Consider the following 25,000-nt stretch of genomic DNA (forward strand, 5'->3'; position numbering starts at 1 on the left):
TACATTTGATCCACATATGTTGAATGGATGGATGTATGATATTCAGGGCAAAAGCCCAGGCACTGGGGCCAAGAAGGCCATTCAGCGCCGTAATGAAGAGAAAATACATTATGTTTAGGTTATGAATTCATGAAGGAAATGATTAATAAATAAAATGACGTGATGTGACCAATAAATAAAGGTATGAAGTTTAATGAATGATGTGATGTATACATAAAAAAATTTAATGTCATTAAAATTCTACGTGGTGTAATAAAACACACTTTAAAAAAGAGATGATAGCAGAAATATCTGCTTCATCTCCCAAAATATCTGAGAGGGATTTACCCTGGAAATATCTTTCTCTTTGCTTAAAATATCTGGGGCAGACCACCAGAATGTGCTCCACTGTTAGTGTCTCGTCACAGTAAGCACACTCTGGAGGACTGCTTCCTTCTAAAATAAACTGATGGCCCAATCCTAATCCAGTTAAAATAACCCCTGTTTGTCTGTCAAGTTGGAATGACGAAGACCACGGTAGTATATTATCCCTAACATTTCTATATTTCTTATTACTGGCAAGAAGAGGAGAAGTCCACCTTTCTTGCCATTTACTTAAAACATAGGATCTAATGGGACCTTTTAGGTCTGTATGAGGCACTTTTCTGAAAGAGGTTTCTGATAAAATACTAGCAGCTTTCGCTTCCCTGTCTGCCATCTCGTTTCCGCGAATCCCCACGTGAGAAGGGACCCAACAGAAAGAGACTGATTTACGCCGACAATATATACGAAAAAGCCACTCCTGAACTTTTTAATTAATGGATGAAAGCTATTAAATTTTTTAATAGCTTCTAAGGTGCTTCTAGAGTCTGAGTATATGACCAAATTAGTCACTACTTAGAAAAACTAAATCTAGGGCAGAGACAACGGCTGTTAATTCGTCAGTAAATATTGATACTAGACATATCACCGAAAACTGTGTATTATCTCAGTATTAGAGACTAAAAAGATATTCACATTGTTTTAGACAACAACACTTAAACAATGTAAAGCAAGGTGTTTCGATAATAAATTCACTAAACATTTCATATAAATTTAGATTCACATATGAAAACAACTATGAATAACTTTTTAGTATAATATGATATATATAATTGTATTCTGTGACAAGAGACTTCCACTTCAAATAATTCTATTGCATTTTACTATCCATGAGAAAATCTAGATAATACCACCCCCTCCGCCCGGGGTAAATGGAAAGAGATGATAAAATATGTCAAATATAACTTAAATGAAGAACTTCCTCTTTCAGTTCTCACCCAAACTCCTCCAACTAAACATCGATACCCACCCCGCAAAGGTAAATGGAAGTGTAAACAAAAATAGATGAAAAGTTGAATTGGATTCACTCGTGAACTTATTCGAACTTTTTTATTTTGGCCCTGTCAGGGCCTGAATCATAGTATTCATCAGGAGCCTTCAAGAGAGATTATCCGGAATATGAATAGACCAAACTGGATTAAAAGGATTTGGACAGCTTATAATCACACAACAGCGTACATGGGGTTTGTAATTGTTACAAGTTTTTTCTTTTAACTGTGAAGGAAAATGTCCAGAGCAAGAAATTTATTTATAAATGTATGTTGGGCAAACATAAATCGTTACACGCACTTACAGCACTGAACACAGCCACACTAACACACACATATACTGTACACTCGTACACAGAAACTGATGTACTTGAAAGAACCCTGAAAAAGTAGATTTGTGTCAGTGCAAAATAAATAACTCGAAAGAGGCGCCTGAGCTGTCTGGTGACAGAATTTGAGGGCTCTGCTGTTGTTGAGAACAGGCGGACGAATTGACAGCACGAGACGTGCTTAGACGCGAAAACCGTGTGTAGTAACACTCAATGGAGGTAAAGTACTGATAACGGATTATTCTCGAGGGTACGTATAAAGCGTAAATGTTATGGTAAATGTGATAAATTTGATTGATATGCATAATTACAAACGAATATTTATAAATATTATCCCACAGAATTTTTATAATAAAAACACTAAGCACACACTGATCACTATGCAAAACTGCAGATAAACTTGATTAATTTGCTTAAATTGATCAAATTTGCAACATATGATGGCGTTCATCCATTTATACAATGAATTATCGTTTTGACCAAGCATATTATCACTTGCTCTCTATCGCATAATAACATTTACAACTTCGACCTTCTATGAAGTAAAATACAAACTTTTGCTAAAATTCCGTTAAGATTTATTTGTACTTTTACTGACCAGTGAAAAGAGTAAATACATTTGGAGCAATACCGGGTAAGAAGGACATAAAAGGCAAATAAACGGGTTAAAAGGTTCCGATAAAATTGCAATTGTTGGGCTTAAAAGCGAGAGAAAAAATGTGGAGGATACGGTAGGTGATTACTGACAATGGCACAATAATGGGCTGTAACAATTAAATGTACGAAATAACACAGACACACATACACTATATATATATATATATATATATATATATATATATATATATATATATATATATATATATATATATATATATACATATATATATATGTATAATTAAAATATATGTATATACGTATACATGTTAAACTTTTTTAATGCATTAACAAACAATCACATCCAAAATCCTACCATCGGGGAGAGAGAGAGAGAGAGAGAGAGAGAGAGAGAGAGAGAGAGAGAGAGAGAGAGAGAGAGAGAGAGAGAGAGGGGGGAGAATGCTCTTCCCCCGGAGCTGACATGCTTTACAATGGCAAACCGCACGCCAATCACGCAATCACATCAATTGCATTATATCCAGATTGAATCTAATATATCCTAATCAATCACTGGGCTAATTAGTGTAACCTCCCAATTACCCATCAGTTGATTAGATATGCAAGCAACACGAAAATCAAAGCAAATAAGTGGTCCGTTTATGAAAGCAAACAGCGTTTATCCGGAATGTCAATCATATGATGGATTTTATGCGTTATCATATTTTTATAAAATATTGTAATTAGATATTGAAATCTTCCTCTTATTTATTACCTTCCAGTTTTGATTATTATGGTAATACATATTGTCTATCTTTATTATATATATATATATATATATATATATATATATATATATATATATATATATATATATATATGTGTGTGTGTGTGCAAACATATATATATACATATATATATATATATATATATATATATATATATATATATATATATATATATATATATATATTTATGTATATATATACATATATATATATATATAATATATATATATATATATATAATATATATATATATATATATATATATATATATATATATATATATATATATATATATATATATATGTTTATATATATAATGTTTGAAGAAGAGCAATCACAGAATGAATGCGAGAATAACTGTCGGCTATTTTTGTAAGAAGCCACTCACTGTCGAGGGCAATTATGTACTGGCGGAAGAATTATATGCTGAAATCACGCAATGATCCGACTGTAACCAATAAAAGAGACTAAATATGTACAGAGTGAATTAGGAAACACCAAAGCAGATCAGAAAACCAAAATTAAATGCTATCCCAACGCTAATATTTATCATTAAAATTTGTGCACCCGTCCAGCACGACCCGTTTCATATCTCTGCAAGCATTTATGACTAAGCGTTAAGCGAGACCTTTCGTACATACATACACACCCACACACATACACACACACACACATATATATATGTATATATTATAACTATATGTATATATAAATACATATATTTATAATATATATATGTAAATATATATACTGTATATACGTCCATACATATATTTATTTACGCATGTACGTATATGTGTGTATATATATATATATATATATATATATATATATATATATATATATATATATATGTATGTATAAATATACAGGTATATATATAGAAACAGAAATCTAGTTTTCCTCATCTGTAAAACATCTGACAAAAATACCAATTTAGGGGGTCTATCTTCTTCCATTTTCTTTAGATGGAAAAATGCTGCGCACATTTACAGGACTATTTTCGTGAACTTCCCATCTCTTACTAATCATCTTGAAGAACCTACTTACTCCACCTATTTCGATCACGGCAAGTCATCAACTTCCAATTTTTTTTCCTGCTTTGCCAAAATTTGTTTTTTTCCTGTTCGTGCAATATGCACACTGATTTACAAATGATGGTATTCTCATTCAATCGCATTTCTTTTCTGTGTCTTCTTATTTACATTCTTACCTGTGCACTGATTAACTATTCCATCTCAACAGGTTCTGTAATTCCTATTCTTTAACTAAACTGATAGTGTGTTCCGCAATTTTTTTTTTTTTCATTTCACAACCTACAAATGCTTCCTCTTTTAACAAGTCTTAGGCAATGATATAACCATGTTTTCACATCTTAACTAACTTGCAGAATAACTAGGACACACCACAATAATCATGCAAACCAGTTGCGCTTTATGTACATACGAGCTTGATTGCACGCGATACACTGCGGTGGAACCCAGCACTGCCCATCATGTCTCCCTACCATCCTGATTCCATACCTACCCCGCCCCCACCCGGGCCGGACAAACAGGCTTGCAGGAGGAGGGTGGATTTGTCATGTCTCCCATACCTTCCCGATCCCCTACCTAGCCACGAGACCCGGGGGCGGACCAACAAGAAAGCCCCTCGGATTTTACATTATATGAATTTGTTGTTAAGGAAAAATTTGCCAATACTTACAAATTGATGCTCTGCCATTCCTCTACAGACTTAACAAAAGATTCACAGACACTAAAGAAAGGTTTTGCTTCACTGCTGTTCTGTCATTCATTAAGCGGATCTAATAATAAATGGAAAAAACCATAAGCTGGCTTTGCCTTTAAATAATGATAGCATCCAAAAAATCTTGCGGTGACAAAGCCTTTCGCATTATTATACGTTTCCATTAAATAGAACAAACTTTCAAGGCATCAATGATTGTGATTCAGATTTTATGCAAATTTCACGTTCTCCAACACACACACACACACACACACACACACACACACACACACACACATTATATATATATATATATATATATATATATATATATATATATATATATATATATATATATATATATATATATATATATATATATATAGTGAATGTGTGTTTGGGTGTGTTGTGTTGAGAGAGAGAGAGAGAGAGAGAGAGAGAGAGAGAGAGAGAGAGAGAGAGAGAGAGAGAGAGAGAGAGAGAAATACCCATAATACATTAAAATCACAATTTCGAAGATGTTTTCTTACAATGTAAAGCAAAATACTTATTCGGGTTACTAATAATATTGGACGAGGATGGAAGGCGCGTGAGGGTGGGATGGTATTCGAAATAGCAGTACTAAACTTTCTTAAAACCAAGGAAATTATTAATAAACATGTGGCAGTCTAGAGTCATCTCTAATACAACATTAGTATCATAATGCAATGACCGAATAATTCTTCATTAAAATCTTAAATAACATATTTTAAGCACTAAAACCCCCCTTTTTATTTACAAATGAGGACTGCGCAAATAGATCTATTTGGGCAATTTTTTCTTTGAATTTATAAATTATAACAATTCACAACAGTTTCTGTTACACCTACAAATATATATATAATATATAATACATATGTATATATATATATATATATATATATATATATATATATATATATATATATATATATATATATTATATATATAATTATATATATGTATATTTATATATATATTATATATGCATATATATCTGTATATATATAAATATATGTATATATATGTATTTATGTAATATATATAATATATATATATATATATATTATATATATATATATATACGCACACACACACATACTCGCATCCCCACGCACAGAAAACATGTGACACCTACAAACACATAACAATTTATTCTCCAGACAATTCAATACTCTGGGGTTTTGCAATAACACGGCCATATCGCCGTCAGCGTTTTCGGGAGTTGGGTCCCACCGAAGTGGAACCCTTAAGAGACGCAATATGGATTTCGCGATTTCACATCACCGTAACTGAAGTCGTTTACGGCGCCATGAATTGGCCAGAACAAAACAACTCTCCGGCCGCAGAAACCATTTTCTCCGGGTGGTACTCCTGCCGAAAACTGCTACTAGGAGGAGTAGGAGGAGGAGGAGGAGGAGGAGTGGAGGTAGGGCCTGGTGGGGTGGGGGTCGGGGTTGGTCTTTGTGGGTTGGGTAAAGGGTGGGGGTAGGGGGAGCTGGAAATAGGGAGACTGACACTGTGTCACTTAACGACAGAGGATCCCCACTCCTTCGGTCACGAGTTTTTCACAATATTCAACAACTTTTCTTTTATCTTGTGGGTGTATATTCCCAATTAATAACGCCAATCGATTTCCCTACCATTATTTGTTATTATACTACATGTAGGATAATTAATAACTACACATTTCACTCACGAGAAAAACCCCAAAAATAACCGAATCACTTTAAACATATTCACTGCATTATTCAGCCATATGCGCATCTTACATCATCTACATCATGTAATCGTATCAATAAAAAGAAGGAATCATAAAAACTGAAAATAATGTGACAGGAATGGCCGTAGCCATCTAATAAAGTATAGCCACCTGGAAGATATAGTTCAGAGTCCAAAGCATTCGCTCGAGCGACCTTCAGTTAAGGGTGGATGAATTTAACCGCCATGGAAATGGTGACCTGGATCGAGGTTGCATTTGCTCCCTCAGAGAGAGAGATAGAGAGAGAGAGAGAGAGAGAGAGAGAGAGAGAGAGAGAGAGAGAGAGAGAGAGAGAGAGAGAGAGACGGTGCTGAGTATTTCACATTTCTTTTGATCATACGGATCTCACTTTATTACCCGTTGCTTTATGTATGTAGGTATGTATGTGACAGACAATTACATACATTTTATATATATATATATATATATATATATATATATATATATATATATATATATATATATATATATATATATATATTGTATATTAGAGAGGTCGTGACAAAAATCTCCATATATTCAGTTTCCTTTTTATACTTATTTTGTGTGCAACTCTGACTACATAGGAACTAATGGAATACACACACACACATGCACAAGCACTTGGAAGAACTGATTATAGAGAAATCGTATAGCGTTCTAAGGATGAGAATTCCGCGATTGCAGTGATATTCAGGCTGAATGCATGTACTTTATTAGTAAAGCCCACTCTTGCAAGCATCTCAACATTGTTCTTTAATAATAAACAGTGAATGCTCTTTACTGCACGATTCAACTGTCAATGTAAGTGGCATACATTGTAAGGTCGACAGTGATTCACCATTTTTTAAATATGATATACATTCCCTAGTGATAATAAGTTTATTTATATAATTTTTCAACTCAGCCGTTTAATGTATAAGTAAATATTTACCATTTTACTTTCTACCCTCCCCCATTCGTTTCTCTTATAAAATAAAGAGTAGCTAATCAAAAGTTTTATCATGGGAAAAAGGGGTTGTGTACATGTTTTACTATATTTACCTCGAAACCTATTTGGAATGAAATCTAACGCTGAACAAACTTGCTGGAATATGTCACTGATATCTGAGGTGTAAAACTTTCCTTAGCAGTGTTCCACTTTCGGTGGCAATTTCAATGAAATTAACAGGTATGAGATTACTAAAATAATTAAAACGCGCGTTCTCAAACTTACTGAATGGCCAAAACCTAAAAGCCAACTCCTATAGTGGTGTAACAGACCAAGATTTGGCAAACGAAAGACAATTACAGATGGTTTCCTTTACTTCATTCTTCAAGACACAGACTGTTTCAATCTCGCGTACGTCTGAGGTGTCTTTGACGTGACATAACCTTTGACAACGGTGATGAGTGCCCAAAGGTATTAATACTGACTTATCAAGAGGAAGACAAAATTTCTATTGAAACCCGGAAGCCTTTCAACCTAAAGTGGATTTAGGTACGTTAACTCATATTGCAATCATGGCCCAAAAAAATGTATTAGGGAAGCTGTCATACTTTTCATGACATAAAATATAGTTATATGCAAAAAAGAACATACGGAAACCTGTTAAACTTTACTTTTCTATCATATGCAGTAAGACAGAAAATGTTCTAAATTTTCACATGAAACTAATGTCTTCAGGTTGCTTCAAAACCAAATCTAGTTCATATTATCGATGACAAAACTGCAGAATTTTTGACTCCCGAGAGATTAACCAACGATAGGACTTTATTGATAATCTTGCACAAACTGCCCGTTATCTCTGGACAGGAATAGCTCCCGAATATATGGGATTCATCTTCAACAAAACTTTCCTCTCCACTTGAAGTTCACGAGAGACCTGCACAACAGGTACCTTGAAAAACTCATAAACTATACTCCAGCGTTATGGAGTCCTTGAAGAGTTCAATATTTCCTGTGACTTGTCGACCACCCGTTCCTTCATTACTCGCTTTCTCTTGCTCTTCTTCTAGTTTTCTCCCTTCTCGTTCCAAACGAAAGCGAGTGGATCCAGTTGCGAATTCGATTCTCGACAATCTAAATCAGATCGGATAGTTCTGCCGGAGGTCGGTTAGTGAAATTTGGCATTCGCCTACTAGCCCATTCTGATAGTATAAGGATATCTAGGATTAATGTACACATAATATTCTTCTTCATATATTATTCTCTCTCTCTCTCTCTCTCTACAGTTATATTTACGCAGTGATTTTTTATTATGCATCAATATGTATATGTATATATATATATATATATATATATATATATATATATATATATATATATATATATATAATATATAATATACATATAAATAGAATGCACAATATATATATATATATATATTATATATATATATATATATATATATATATATATATATATATATATATATATATATTTATGTACCAACATTACATTTTACCTTGGTAAAACCAGAGTATTTCTTCCCTTTTCTCCCAAAAACGGTATTACGAACATCAGATTCCATGAGACACCCTTCCCCAGCCGTACGCCTGACAAATGCCAAGAACCACAATGTTTACCATAAACATTTAAAATTAGTTTTTTTTTCTTTTTCCATATTAGTATACTGGTTAACGAACTGTTAATCGTAAACTCGATCATCATTGTAGAGAAGAAATGTGATTATAAATCTGAGAAAAGAAAAATACGACCATGCCACAATCGCGTCTAAGGTTTCTTAGAAACTCAGATGATCAAAGAGTTCAAGATGAGAATAGAATACACAATTTAAGCCGAAGACCAAGAGTTGGGACCTATGAGGTCATTCAGCGCTGAAAGGAAAATTGATAGTCGAAAGATCTGAAAGGTGTAACAGGAGGAAAACATCGCAGTTGCATTATGAAACAATTGTTAGAAGAGGTGGAAAGTAAGATGGAAGAAAGAACACGAAAGGAGGTACAGTACAAGGAATCAAAGGGGTTGCAGCTAGGGGACCGAAGGCACGCTGCAAAGAACCTTAAGTAATGCACAGCGTGTGACGTGCACTGACGGCACTAACCCCCTACGGGGTTCAAGATGAGGATAAAAATGAGTATGGGAATATCGATACTTCATCCTGGACATTGTTATATTTATTGTTTACTTAATTTCAGTTTTTTCAAGATGAGGATAAAAATGAAATTAAGCAAACACCAAATATACCAATGTCCAGGACGAAATATCGACATTCCCATACCCATCCCCGCGGGTTTATCTGACCCAGCAATTCTCATTTACGGAGGCAATTTTCGCCTGCCCAGCCTTCATCACACCACATAAACCGGTCGCCGATACCACGCTTGTGATATCGACGGCCGAATCTTTCTGTGATTCAGGGCGTTACGTCCGTTCCAGTTGCGGAGGGGGGGGAATGATATTGAGTTTGAGATATAAACCACAACGTCGTTTTATGCTTACGATATGAAATCATGCACAAAACCTACGCATACTTTACCTCTTATGTATACATAAATACATACATATATATATATATATATATATATATATATATATATATATATATATATATATATATATATATATATATATATACATATATATACTACTGTACTTCTAGAATGGTCAATGTGACCATTCTGCAAGTACAATATATATATATATATATATATATATATATATATATATATATATATATATATATATATATATATATATATATATACATATATATATATAATATATATATATATATATATATAATATATATATATATATATATATACATAATATATATATATATATATATATATATATATATATATATATATATATATATATATATATTGTACTTCCAGAATGGTCCCTTGGATGAAGTATGCAAGAGATCATGTGAAAATAAACTAAGGTACATACCAAGACTTTCAACTTTATTCGAAAGTAATCTTCAGGTACTTGAAAGTCTTGGTATCCCCTTTTATTTTCACGTGAGGATCTCTTATCTATCTATCTATCTATCTATCTATCTATCTATCTATCTATCTATCGATCCATATGTATACAATAGTTTCCTTATTTTATATAAAGATTGGCCCCTGAAGCTACGAATGTGTGCTCATCCATAATTATGTCTATGCTAAATGAATAACAATAAACACACATGCATGTATGTATGCCAGTAATTCAATATTTGTGTGCATATTTTATCACATTGATTATTATGCATCTGATAAATAAATGTCTACAAACATATTCTTATATATATATATATATATATATATATATATATATATATATATATATATATATATATATATGTGTGTGTGTGTGTGTGTGTGTGTGTGTGTGTGTGTGTGTGAATATCGTATGTACGTATGTATGCATACGAACATAGCAATGTATAAGTATCTTCTGTAATACTGCCAAACTGACGTCGGCAGCCTGACACACTAAGGAGAACTTGTTGTTCCACAAAATGCTGACGACATGCCGTGTCATTCATTCCCTGTGCGGCCTCTCCTCTTCCAGCAAGCGACGAAAAATTCCCTGTTCCTGTTGCCTTTCTCTCTCAAGAAAAATCCTTCCGTGATGCGGATATTAGGATACTCTTACCCCTGCGGGGGGTGCCAGATGCACGCAGCAACAGCAGCATCTCCTCCTGCCCTTTACGACAGCCTCGACCGAAATCGGCCGGGGGGTCAGATTATTAAACATGAGAGACCCGACTCGGGACTCCTTTTTTCTTTCTCTCGAACAGCTGTGAAACGCTTGGCCTCTTCAGCACCAGTATTGAATTATGTAGAATATGATATATTAAATTTATTTTGTAATCTGTAAGAGTGTACACGTCCACGCATGTCGATAAATGGATGTGCAGTGTGTGTACAAAATTAATTTTTGCCAGTTCAGGCCGCATTTCCAATAAATATTGGAGCTCGATTTTGCATAGTAAAACTAAGTAATGTCGCCTTTGTCTCCCATTTCGGACGAGCCCGTAACAAGAGTTGCTGCATCGCGCATCTGGCATCGCCATGTTAAGAGTGTCTTAATATCCGCATTAGGCAGAGAGTTTTTTTTTCTGAAAGGCAAAGGAAACGGAACCAGCCATTTTTCACCGTTTACTCTCAGCGATAAGAAGGAAAAGATGTCTCCAGTAAATAGAACAACAAAGGTCGGTCATTCTCTTTGGTACTGTCAGAGGATTCAAGGAGTTATTCTCATTACTTTTCATGTTGGATTTTTACCCTAAATATAGAATGTTCTTTTTTTCTTTTTTGTATTTTTCGATACGCGTTTTCCTCCATCGTTTAGCAAGTTGTTGCCAAATCATGTACCAAGTACCAAATATCACTACTAATGTTTATGTACAGTCGAAGCTGCGTACGTTCGTTACAGTGATGACGCACATGCGAGCTTAAATTATGTGAAATTCAAACTGTCACCTGGTTGTGACGAATTTACGGCAATAAATCAATCAATTATGGGGGTTGAATGACAGATACGCATATACATGAATGCAACCGATAGCAGGAACATTACCTGAAGGATAACCAATTACACATCTTTACCTTTTTTGTTACCGCCTTAACATTTGACCTAGCCTAATATTTTCCTAATCTTTCGAGGGCTATTCAGTTTGTTCATAACCATAAACGGCTACCACAAATCCATAGACAGACTGTAAATGACAATTCTCATCCAGCAGCTATAAAATATGGTAGCGTTTTCTTACTTATATACATAAACCACATTAGTCATCAATGTCGTATGAGAAATTTTTACACAAGCCATCAATGCCTTCTGCTCTCTGTCAAGCAGTCGAGATGATTTTTTTTTCTTATCGTGTCAACCAAGCTAAGGAAAGATTGCCTGAAAGGAAATTCTACGGGGACTTACAAGGAAAATGTTAATATTTGTTGAGCTGAAAGCTCTTGGAATTAACATTTAGCAATAAGCAGATCCACACGCAAAAGGGGAATGACAGTTTTCCATTTTTCAGTCGCAAAACGAGGCTGTTATATATATATATATATATATATATATATATATATATATATATATATATATATATATATATATATATATAATATATATATGTATTATTCTTCACTGACATAACATCAGTAACAACTTTACTGGTAACAAAGATCAGCACATGACTCCATGAAAAAAATATATATATATATATATGTATATAGATGTACACATATATATATATACATAATATATATATATATATATATATATATATATATATATATATATATATATATATATATATATATATATATATATATATGTTCCTACAATAACAATATAAGGCATTAAGTATTGGAGACTATAAGATAATCGAAGCTAGGATAACTGAAGATTACACGATAGTCGAGATAATTTTCCTCTTTGTGACAGAGTCCAACAAACTTGGTTTTATTGGAAAAGTTTGATCTTTCCCTCATATTAATGACAAATTAAACGTAAGACGCTTATAATTATTTCTACTCGAAGATCATATATGCAACATACACACACATCGATGAGCGGAGTGTTTAGTGTGTCTGAGCGCAAAACTAATAAGGAATACAAAGAAATAAAAATTAAAAAAACGATAAAAAAATTTATATCTAGTTCACAGATTCATGCAGGAAACCCTCTCTCCTCTCTCTCTCTCTCTCTTAGCTAGACAAAGTAAACAAAAACAAAATGAAAATCCCTTCGTCAAGCTATAAAAAGTGACGCGAATAAAGGTGAATCCTAGTTTTAATATTTAAATTCAAACCGGTTTTTTTATTTGTATACGAACCATTTCAATAAATCTGTTAAAAAGCCAATTATTCAAAAAGTCGGAGTCAGGTTTTAAAATGTGATTTTCAGCTTGATGGAGCGTGAGGCGATAAATAAAGTTAATCGCATAATCGAACAATCCGGTCCTCGTAAATTCGGTGAAAATCCATCATCTGGGCCAGTCTGTGTATTTGTCAATAACTAACGCAGACCGCATCAATGTGTAAAACACACACAACTGCGGTTGTTACTTTCAATGACATTCGCAGCGCAAATAAACGGAAGCGCTGATATTAAAACTAGTTTTTCTTTGGTGAAAATTAAAACTAAAATATAAGAAACGAAAATATTAAATATCAAAACTAATTTCTGTTTTTGTGAAAATTGAAACAAAATAGAATATAAAAAAGGAGACTTTAGTCAAGGTAATTGTGAGTTTTTTTTTAGTGGAACACGAATATTAAAAGTAGTTTTTTGTAGGCGAAAACTGAGACAAAAATAATACATAAGAAAGAAAACTGTTATTTTATGATAATTAAGATTTCGTTTCACTGGATCATAAATATAAAACTAGTTTCTTGTTTGTGAACGTTAAAATTAAAATATAAAATGACATATAAAACCGTTATTATGATCATTAGGATTCTGTTTCAGTATATTATAAATATCAAAACAAGTTTCTTTTAGGTGAAGATTAAAACTAAAACAAAATTTAAAAAAAGAAAACTGTTCATTCATGATAATAAGGATTTTATTTCATTGTATCTTAACTATTGAATCTAATCTATTTCCGGTGAACATTTAAACTAAAATAAAACATAACAAAGAAATCTGTCAAATTATGATAATTAGGATTCTGTTTCATTGGATCATAAATATTAAAACTAGTTTCTTGAAGGTGAAAAGTAATATGAAAATAAAATATAACGAAGAAAACTTAAATTACGATAACTAAGAATGTTTTCCATTGGGTCATAAATATTAAAACTAGTTTCTTGTAGGGGATAATTAAAACAAAACAAAACCAAAAAATATAACAAGAAAACTGTTAAATTATGATAATTAAGGTTTTGTTCCATTGAATCACAAAAATTAAAACTATACTCTTGTAGGCGAAAATTACAACAAAAATAAAAAATAACAAATTGTTTAATTATGATAATTAGGATTTTTTTTCCACTGGATCAAAAGTTACGAGAGGTTTCTGAAAAGCACCATGATACAAAATACATAAAGTAATTAAAATCTCTACATTACGTGAATTAAGAAATAGCGTATACTTGTAATAAGTTATACATTAATTACCCTAACATTTTTGCTTTTCACATTGATGCAAACAAGATATTAGCGACTCTAATGATATAAATCGAGAAGCTAAAATGTATCCATTTCATGTATATCAGTACTCAAGGCAAAAAACCTCTGTGTACTTAAGTATGATTAGATTCCGTTAAAGTTGAAAAAAAAAAATCAACAAATATTTATACCATGCAAATAAATTCCGGTCTCTTGCTTTTCCTCTCTCTTCTAAATAACCAGGAACAAATTGCCTCGTTCATTTAGTGTGTTTCATTGAATGTCACTACAGTATATTTCAAACAAATGCACTACAAAAGTGTAATTATATCTTTCCTTTTTATATATTTACGTGCATTGTCATATGATTTTCTCTAACTTTACATTATATTGTTTTTATTGAGATGTTTATATATCTTTTTTATTCACTTTACATATACCAAATATACTTTGAAATGAAATATTTCGTTCAAATCTCATTTTCTTTCTTTTTGGTAAGGTTTTCTTCTTAATTATTACGTTTTCCGTTCACTCTCCTGCCCTTAGTCTCATTTTTGAGAGAAAAAAAAATGACAGGCAGATATTCTTATTCCTTTTGGGAGGATACACTTCCTCCTTGTGGTACTGAACCTCTGACCAATGAGAGACGTCATTATAACAACACTATAATCCACTAAGCCACAGAGCGCCTGTCGTCTCATTAGTCAGCACTTCAAAGATATTGAAAAATTTCCCCAAGGAAGGCTAACTTTGGGTAATATGTTATAATAGATTTTCCCAAGAACAATTTTTTTTACCGACAAAGTATGAAGTTTGACACACTATTCAAATTTTCTCTCTAAATAACGTTTATAAAAGAGGTGAAGCCTATCTACAAAGATTAAAATAAAAAAATGTCCAGATTTCTAGTTATTATTATAAGTCTACAAGTTATAATTTTTTTTTCTTAAAATACTCGATTCTTCCATACTCTGTCCTTCCATGACTTCGACAATCCGAAGAGTGAAAGCTGAAATAATGTACACAGGGCTGGTGATGTAGGAAGAAAAGTTCCAAAGCACTACCTCTGTCACTAATGCACATATCTAAAAAATGAACAATTTAAAATCCCCTCAGTCACAGATATATCCCCATGAATGCTAATTTGCACGGACTAAGGAATCTACAGGCACTTTCAACATTGCCAGCCTTATTAAAATGAAAGTGACAACCGATAAAAATGGCGAATAATTTCCGCAGAAACTTTGGTAGATATCTTCGCACTGTTCTCGTTACTTTTTCCCTCGCTCCCTAAGGAGATGTGAAGCTTAACAGCGACGAGAGCGTTAACGTTATCAGCATTGCTTCGGCAATGCTAAGTAATATCATTGTTGCAGACGACAAAAATTCTCTTCCATTTGCGACGATGCAAATTATCTTCGCACGAGGGCCCCTTAGTAAAGCGTCTCTGCGCATATTAGCGGAATTACAAATCTTCGTTTCCGTAAAGACTTTAAATACAGATTTATAACATATTTTATCCATTCAAGAGTCCACGCAATATCACTGTGATTAAATATGACGAAATATCTATTACAGGCATGAAACCATGAATGACATCACAAAAATTGCGCAATGCCTACTGTATACAGATGACGCAATACATATGTAGATTATCAGTCAACATTTATGATGTCATACTGATGACGAAATATCTTGCCAATTATTTATGTGACGTAATATTTCTGAAATTTATCATAAAAAAAATTATCAAAACGGGGGTAAGACACAATACCCAAGATCACAATCATGACACGATATTAACGAGATTATAGACATGAAAAATACCTTACGGACACCACACAATGATCACTATACACATCCGGGTTTCTCAGAGAACGGGAGGAAACAAAGAGAAAGAAAAAGAGAGAGAAAGCGAGAGGGAGAAAGACAGCTCCTTGCTCGTCTTCCATGATTTCCCAAGGGCTAAAGCCACCTACACTCATACCAACAGAGGGTGTCTTGGGGAAGTAAGACAACCCGGCCTTTTTTTTCATCACTCTCAATGAATTAACAGCCTATACAGAACCGGAAAATACTTGATATCAGGAAGCCTTAGAAACAGAGTGGCTTTCTTTTGATTATATGGCTTTCTTTTGATTATATGACTAAAAGCAGAATGAAGTCGAAATAATTATATTTTAACTTTCGTTCTGATTTCGGTGATTGAAAAATATTCCCCCTGGGACTTAAGAGTAGAATTAATGAACATTTAACAGGAGGCTTTTGTCAAACAATTCATGATCAGTTTCACCATACTTGCAATTTCGATGCAATATGACCATTCAAGTCGATTGAAGATAAAGATTTAAGGTTTGCGTCTTTCAGAAAAATATGAAACTGAGATCCTTATTCGCATGAAATACTCTGCAAGAGAGAGAGAGAGAGAGAGAGAGAGAGAGAGAGAGAGAGAGAGAGAGAGAGAGAGAGAGAGAGAGAGAGGTAAGCACAACAGAAATTTTCCTACGTGCTTCCATGTATGTACGATCGCATGAAACCGACATAAATACTTTACTAACGAAGTTCTTCAAAGAAACAAAGAGAGAAAATATTCATCCCGTTATATCATAGCAAGAAAGTACTCTCTGAGAACAGCGGCCTCAAATGTAAATTGAAAATCCCCCCAAAATGTTTATGGTTAAATGTACACATTACCCGAGGAGCTTATGACACTTACAAATGGCTAACAGCCCGGCTTTCGCTGTGTGATAGGAGCGTGGAAGGAAAAAGTGGGCAGAAAATGAGGAAAGATCCTCATTACATGGCGACCGCCGAGTCTTATGTAATTTGCTGAGTCCTCTACTTGTGCGCATCATAATTTTCAGCATTTTTCTGTGATATTTTATAACGGTTTTCGAGGATGGCCATTTCCCGTACAGAAAAATTTCAGCGATATAAAATTTCAAAGTTAAAAAATTTGAAAGACCCGACAATGGGATTCCAAACAGTTGTTGTTAAATATAAAAATAATAAAGAAAAAATGTCTCATGTCAGTGCAAGAAAGCTTGAGAGACCGCAACCTACCAGAGATAGAGAGTCAGAACCTTTATTTTTTTTTATCACCTTCCATAGTAGAAGAGCTGAAAACTTTATTTTTTAATTAAGATTTTGATTACAAGTAACAAAAAAAAAAATCAGAAAGAAAAAGCAGCCAATAATGCTTATTGAAACTGTGAACATACGAAGCAGGAGAGAGAGAGAGAGAGAGAGAGAGAGAGAGAGAGAGAGAGAGAGAGAGAGAGAGAGAGAGAGAGACTCCCTAAACGACCAAAAGCTAACGACTCACAGAGTCGGTATACAAATGGCGCTCCTCGCTTCCATCAACATTAACCCCATCGCTAACCACAGAGACAAAGGCAACCTGGAGCAGCCCAGATTAACAAACAAACCGCCAAGAGAGAGTAATACAGCCGTGGCACCAAAGGCCAGCGGAACAATGATAATGGATTCACTCCTTTCGCATCGGCAAACGGGAAGGTGGGAGGTGGAGGGTAGGGGCGGAAGAGGTGTTGGCGAGGGGGGCGGGCGTTTCCCGATGGGGGTGGGGAAGGGGATGAGAGAGAGAGAGAGAGAGAGAGAGAGAGAGAGAGAGAGAGAGAGAGAGAGAGGTCATCGAAGACCAAAACCCTCGACCTAAACCCATCGATGCCAATCAAGGGCCTAATACCTGATGCATTGGGAGGCTCCTCTGTTGTTATACACCAATGCGAGATTTATAACCCGCCAGGTCCAAAACACACATACAGAAACACACATACATACACACACACACACACACACACACCGCGTCTGATTAAGTGTCATGATGGAAACCCAATCGCAGACAGAGGTATCACTATGTCGTCCCATTAATCAAATCGCCTCCGTTATCAGGACGCTTTGTGTCCTATTCTGACCTCTTGGACTCAGGAGTCCTGAGGTTTATTTCAGAGAAGGTTTATTTAGCGAGGAATTATTACAAAGACCAGCATTCGTTCGGTTAAGAATGCAATTTTCTCTAGACATCGTCGATATTTGAAAAAAAAAAGTAAGTGTTGATGCTTAACTAAAACGGAATTTGATGCTTTCCACGAAAATAAGTTGATTGAGATTAATGAAAAGCATGCTCATTTATAAAAATACTGTAAATAATAAATTAACTGGAAATTTATTACTGGTCACTGAGAATCACACATTGGGTCAAAATTCCCAACGCAGAAATCAAAAAGATATTCCAGAAGGCGTATCACGGCAACTGTTCTAAATGGCGGGGATATAAAATCCCGAGGCAAATCACTCAGACACGAAGCGCCATAAACCCAAGATAAGAAATCAAGAAAATGCCCACATATTCGATAACAGACGAGGGAAAACCACCAACAGCCCCAGTGACAACCAGCGCGAGAAACGTATTATCGCTCACCGTTTTCATTGCTCTCTCTCTCTCTCTCTCTCTCTCTCTCTCTCTCTCTCTCTCTCTCTCTCCCGAATCTCTGTCTCGTCTGAACTCTTTGGCCCCCCTTATCCAGCAGCAGCAAGGCGGCATCGCTATGGCTCGCTGCCTCTTCCCACTTTCCAAATATAAACCCAAACGACCGCTTCGGGATTCCGGCGTCGGGTCAAAACAAGATCGGACGCCAGGGAGGTGTTGGGAAAGTGGTTGCTTTGCTGCTTCTTCTTCTTCTGCTGTTGAGGAGGAGGAGGGGGAAGCGGGGGAGCTGGTGGGGGAGGGGGAAGAGATATACTGTACCACCAGTACGAACAGTCAGGAAGCATCATCAATAATAAGAAAATGATCTGTACAAAGATGAAGACTTCATGGGGGCTGCGAAGCTCGAATTTTCGTTACTATAATTTTTTTTTCACAGTGGTAAAAGACACACATCCAGTTCCGCTACCTGCAGGAACGAATTGCAAATTGATGCCGGATTTTAAATCTGGATAAAATACTCCAAGAAGACGCACGAATGTGTAGAAATTCATATTATGGAAGTGATTAAATGTGTTCTACATTCTTCTTCGACAAAGAACAAATTCTAGTATATTTTTTTTTTTTTTTGACATCTTCAGCTGCAACAAGCTCAAATGTTTTAGCTGATAAGGGTTGTCTATTCCTCAGCTGAAAGTGTAATAATTTGGTTATTCTTTCTGGTTATGATATTTTTATCCAACATTATCATAGTGGTCTTTCCAGGTATCTGGTTTTCTGCTGTTTGAAAATTAAATGATATCAATAGAAACAAATTAAGTTCAAAGCTATAAGTAAAATGTCTGAAGTTCTAAATGTCTATTCTGTATGTAATCTGGTGTAATATTACATACGCCGCCTTCAAAATAGCCTGTAATTATTAATGTTTTCTTTTGCATGACTCACAATTGAAAATCGATTACGAATACCAAAAAATACCCGCGCATACACATATGTATGTGCAAGTATACTTAGCAATTTAATCGGAATTTCTGAAGCGAGAGCAAAAAGCACTCGCTTGCAAAAGAAAAATGAGTTCCACTCGACCCTGCTATTTGTAGATTACCTTTATAAAACGGAGAGGATCTACTCTTAAGCCCCAAATGCCACTCATTAAATAAGAGCCCCGCAACTACACGTTCGACACAGGGGAAAAAAGAAATGAAGTTGTATATTTTTTTTTGCCTAAACACGGCCACCTTTATGATGCAAATCAAATTTGTGAACGAGCCTCGGCCAGGGATTAAATCAGAGCGCACGATACGCTGCAGTAAAAACGGGAAGTCAAAACCCATCGCGGAGGAAAAATGACGTACGTCGATACTTACTTAAACTGGTATGGAATACACGTGACTACGATACTCTTTAGCCTTTATCACCTTGTATGACTATCGTCAGCTTTATTGCTACTGTTGTTACTGTGTATGTACTGGCATTATTAATGTCACTAACAAATTAACTCATTAATATTGGCTTATATATATATATATATATATATATATATATATATATATATATATATATATATATATATATATATATATATATATATATATATATATATATATATATATATATCACTGCAATACAAAAATACTGAAGCATTGTTTTGAACAACGTTCACTCGTAGGGCATAACATTCCTGAACCTCCCAAACAGGAATCTTGCTTTAATTAAGCAAAAAAGCTGCTTTATACATTTTAAAATTTGTTGAAAACGTCGTTAGATTGCTCAATCCCTTTGCCGTCTCTCTCTCTCTCTACTTTAAACAACAGATCCATATCTTATTTCTAGCGTCGCCACCATAACAAACCTACGGTATCAAAACGATTGACATAATTTAATAAAGAAACTGTACACTCTAATAACACTGACTCAATATTTAGGAGTGAGTATTTAGTTATTAAGCCGCAGAATTAAATGAACATACGGTGATGTTGTTCTTATACTTGAAGTGACGATCTATGAAGCAATAAATCAGAATTACCCAAATTTACTCGAGACTTTATTTATTTTTTATTTTTTTTGCTCACGCGGTCAACGCACAAAGTAGTATCTAATAATCATATAATTAACTAGAAAATGAATTCCATAACGGAACAGTTGTAATTTCTGAATGTTAAATTCCAAAGGTTATGGTAAATGTTACAAGAACTGTTGCACTTGCAAATAGCTTCCTAATGAAAATATATAGACTATTATTTTCTAAATCCTAAGCCTCAGAGCTGCTCTAAACCTCCTGCCCACGAAAAACTTTGGAAATAAGCACTGACGAGGATAAAATGAAGTTTATTTTATTTCCCTTTTCCTGTGACTTGAAAAGTATATTATAAAATATTAAAGTTCAAGTCATACAAAAAGATTTAAAAGATAAGGTAAGGTACTAGACGTTACGTGAGGTAAACCAAAAAAGAACGTAAAAATAAATAATCATGAATAAGACTATTAAAAACATTACGTCTTAAAATACATTTGCTTTTCATAAGAACGCACTGGAATTTGTATTTTTGATCGTAAAATAAAATCTGGTTTTCTATTATTGATTCAGGTCATTTTTCCACAAAAATTTCTTATATACACAATATATTATATATATATATAAATACATATATGTATATGTATATGTATATATATATATATATATATATATATATATATATATATATATATATATATATATATATATATATATATATATATATATATATATAGAAATCATCAACACACAATCACGTGTGGAACAGAAATAAATTTCTGACTTATCGAACCCAGGTCTCTCAGGTGGAAAGCAAGGGCGTTACCCAGGGCCATACAAGTCGGGAAGTTGGGGAAAAACTGGTATGCAAAGTTAGCTTGCCCAGGTAATTCCTTTTTGCAGTTGCTCTCAGGTTCCAACTTCTTTTAGACTTGTATGGCCCAGTGGGTAACGCCCTTGCTTTCCACCTGAGAGACCTGGGTCTGATCCTGACGTGAGTCAGAAATTTATATATATATATATATATATATATATATATATATATATATATATATATATAAAAGGACCTAGAAAATGCTTATGACAGAGGCGAAGTAAAGGGTGTTAAAAATTTATGATATCTGAGGATAAGTTAAGTTATTGCGAGAGATTAAAAATTATCTAATGTGAAAGCACTGAATATAGAATTTCTGGCCCAAGGCCAAGTGTTGGGACCCATGAGGTCATTCAGCACTGAAGGAGAAATTGATAGTCGGAAGGTTTTAAAGGTGTAGCAGGAGGAAAACCTCCCAGTTGCGCTATGAAATCATTGTTAGGAGAGGGTGGAAAGTAAAATGGAAGAAAGAGAAATACGAACGGAGGTACAGTAAAAGGAATGAAAGGGTTTTCAGCCACGGGCCGAAGGGACACTGCAAAGAACCTTAAGTAATGCACTGACAGTCTGGTGAAAAAAATGGGGGTGAGAGAAGGGTAGTTATGCGAGAGAAGGCTCCGTTATGCCTTAAGGCTACTTGCTGTCAGTGTGGTCTGAGTGATGCATACAAGGCCAGAGAAAGGACAGCAAATGAAGGTTTAGGTTGTAGCATAAAAATTACTTAGGAATGGAATGTGGAATGTCTAACATGTGTTGATGATAAAGCACCGACCGGGAATAGTAAAGGGGGTTCAAAGTGTTAGCAAGAGGAGACAGACCGAAGTAAATGCGAGCATGAGTAAGGTTATCATGAAGGTAAATGGGAAATCAGGAAAATGAAGCGATGAATATTATTTCTTGATGGAAAGAATAAAAGCAGTTGATTTGTATAATGTGGGGGTAGATATAGTGGACTAGAAGTGAGTCAGGTTAAGTCAAGGAAGAGAGGTACTAGTGTGTGTATAAAAGATTGAGAAATGATAATGGGAGTATTTATGGCAACCAGCGTTGGAATGTAAGAGTGTACGAGAATGTTAAATGAAAATGAAACGAAAAAAGTTGAAAATTTAAGGCTGAAATGTTTGCCTATGAGGAGTACGGACAACTGAACTGAAAGGTCGAGAACTGTGGATATTTGTAAAATGTGATGTAAAAATTCGAAGTGAAATAATGGATCAGTGTTTTGAAATGACTTGGTCATGTGGAAAGAATAGAGAAAAGTGTGTATAATTCGGAAGTTTTAGAGGAAAAAGGATGGAAGGACCTAGAACATGAAGCAAAGTGGTATGGACGAGGTACTGGAAAGGAAGGGGTTTAATATCCAGAGAGCTCAAAAATGCATGCAGGATACAGGTGAATGGCGACATGTGTTATGGGGTTCGATATGATGCTGATAACCCTTGTGTGTAGGTGCATGAAGTTTTCTGCACTGGGGTTGTATCTACAATTCAGCTTTTAAAATCTGAGTTACAGCATCCACCATATTATTTTACGAAAAAAAATAATTAATATATATGTGTGAGTGATAAATTTTCATTGCGACAGTGATTTTTATCTCAACAAGCTCTGAATCCGGGTGAAAAATAGATGAAGGAGCCTTTCCTTCTGTGCCTGGATCCGAACCCACGCAATTAATTAAAGTGAGGTACCAAAATTTTGGCTGTTAAACAATGTGTGTACATATATATATATATATATCTATATCTATAGATATATATATATATATATATATATATATATATATATATATATATATATATATATATATATATTATATATATATGTGTGTGTGTGTGTGTGTGTGTGTGTGTGTGTGTTTGGACTGGCTACAACCTCCAAAAGTACTTGGTATATTTAACGAAAGCGAATACGTTATTCCTCATGAATAATACCAGAAGACAACAACAGTACCTTCTTCTTCGTTTCCTGAACAGACAAACAAAATGACACAAGACTTGAATAACTAAATTAAAAATCTTCAACTATCGTAACGGTAAACCATTTGAAGAACGAACCTCATCTCTAAACAGTAACTAACATCAAAACAAAAACATCAGATGCACTCAACCAACCGACAAGACCAACGTACGATCATAATTACGGCACTAAATGAGAAAGACTGGAAACCAAAGCGTCGTCCTCTCTCTCACTCTCTCTCTCTCTCTCTCTCTCATCCAGATTTCTAAATATCTCTAGACTCTCATCTCATAGCAACCATTCCTTACTATCCTATACCAACCTCTCTCTCTCTCTCTTTCCCCTTAACAACAACAACAACAATAGCAACAGCAGTACCAGTAGCTATCCAGGGGCGTCCAAGAATGTCCTTACGCTGCGCGAAGAGATGGTATAATGAGGCCGCTGTCAACATCAAACGGTTCTTCTGCCTCTCGAGGTCTCGGTAAACTCGGGTTATTATTTTGAGTTTCTTTTGTTTTTCACCTGTGATCGATAAAGACTTGTACTGAGGCAACGCCTCCATCTCTCTCTCTCTCTCTCTCTCTCTCTCTCAAACACACACACACAGACGCAAACACACCTTGAACACACAGCAATTCCTTCTTCATCGCCTCCTACTGCGCTGTTACCACAGCCCTGACTATCACTCATCCTGAAAGAGCACTTCCGTCCCCCTCGTCTGAATGCGCTGGCGCATTCTTTTCAAACGCGGCTTTCGGAATAATTCTGTAGTGGCTTCACACAGTCTCTTCCTTGCCTTGGCGTTATTGACGGCTGGTAAAATTCCCTAAAACATAATAAACTAAGAATATCGTATTTTCGCTTGAATTTTGTTTCCTCACATTATATCTCATACACAAAAGTGGTTTTCGTTTACCAAATGTTGTGAATATATAACTACAAAGCCTTAATTTATACATGTATGCATAAGTAACAGTAGCCTATCTACATTTTTACAAATAATAATCTGAAAGTTCTGAGTTAGATGCAATACTATGATTTAAAATGTGTAGAATCTTCCCTCTCATCGTAAATCTAACCATATAGCGGATTCAGAC

At 34.5% G+C, this 25,000-nt stretch overlaps 1 protein-coding gene across 5 annotated transcripts in view; it reads right to left on the reverse strand.

Moving 5' to 3' along the window:
• Positions 1–25,000, reverse strand: part of LOC136856463 (RING finger protein 207-like) — a 475,485-nt gene that overhangs the window by 341,259 nt on the left and 109,226 nt on the right. The window lies entirely within an intron of this gene.

The sequence above is a fragment of the Macrobrachium rosenbergii genome, chromosome 3, assembly GCF_040412425.1.
Source record: "Macrobrachium rosenbergii isolate ZJJX-2024 chromosome 3, ASM4041242v1, whole genome shotgun sequence".
Taxonomy (NCBI): Eukaryota; Metazoa; Arthropoda; class Malacostraca; order Decapoda; family Palaemonidae; genus Macrobrachium; species Macrobrachium rosenbergii.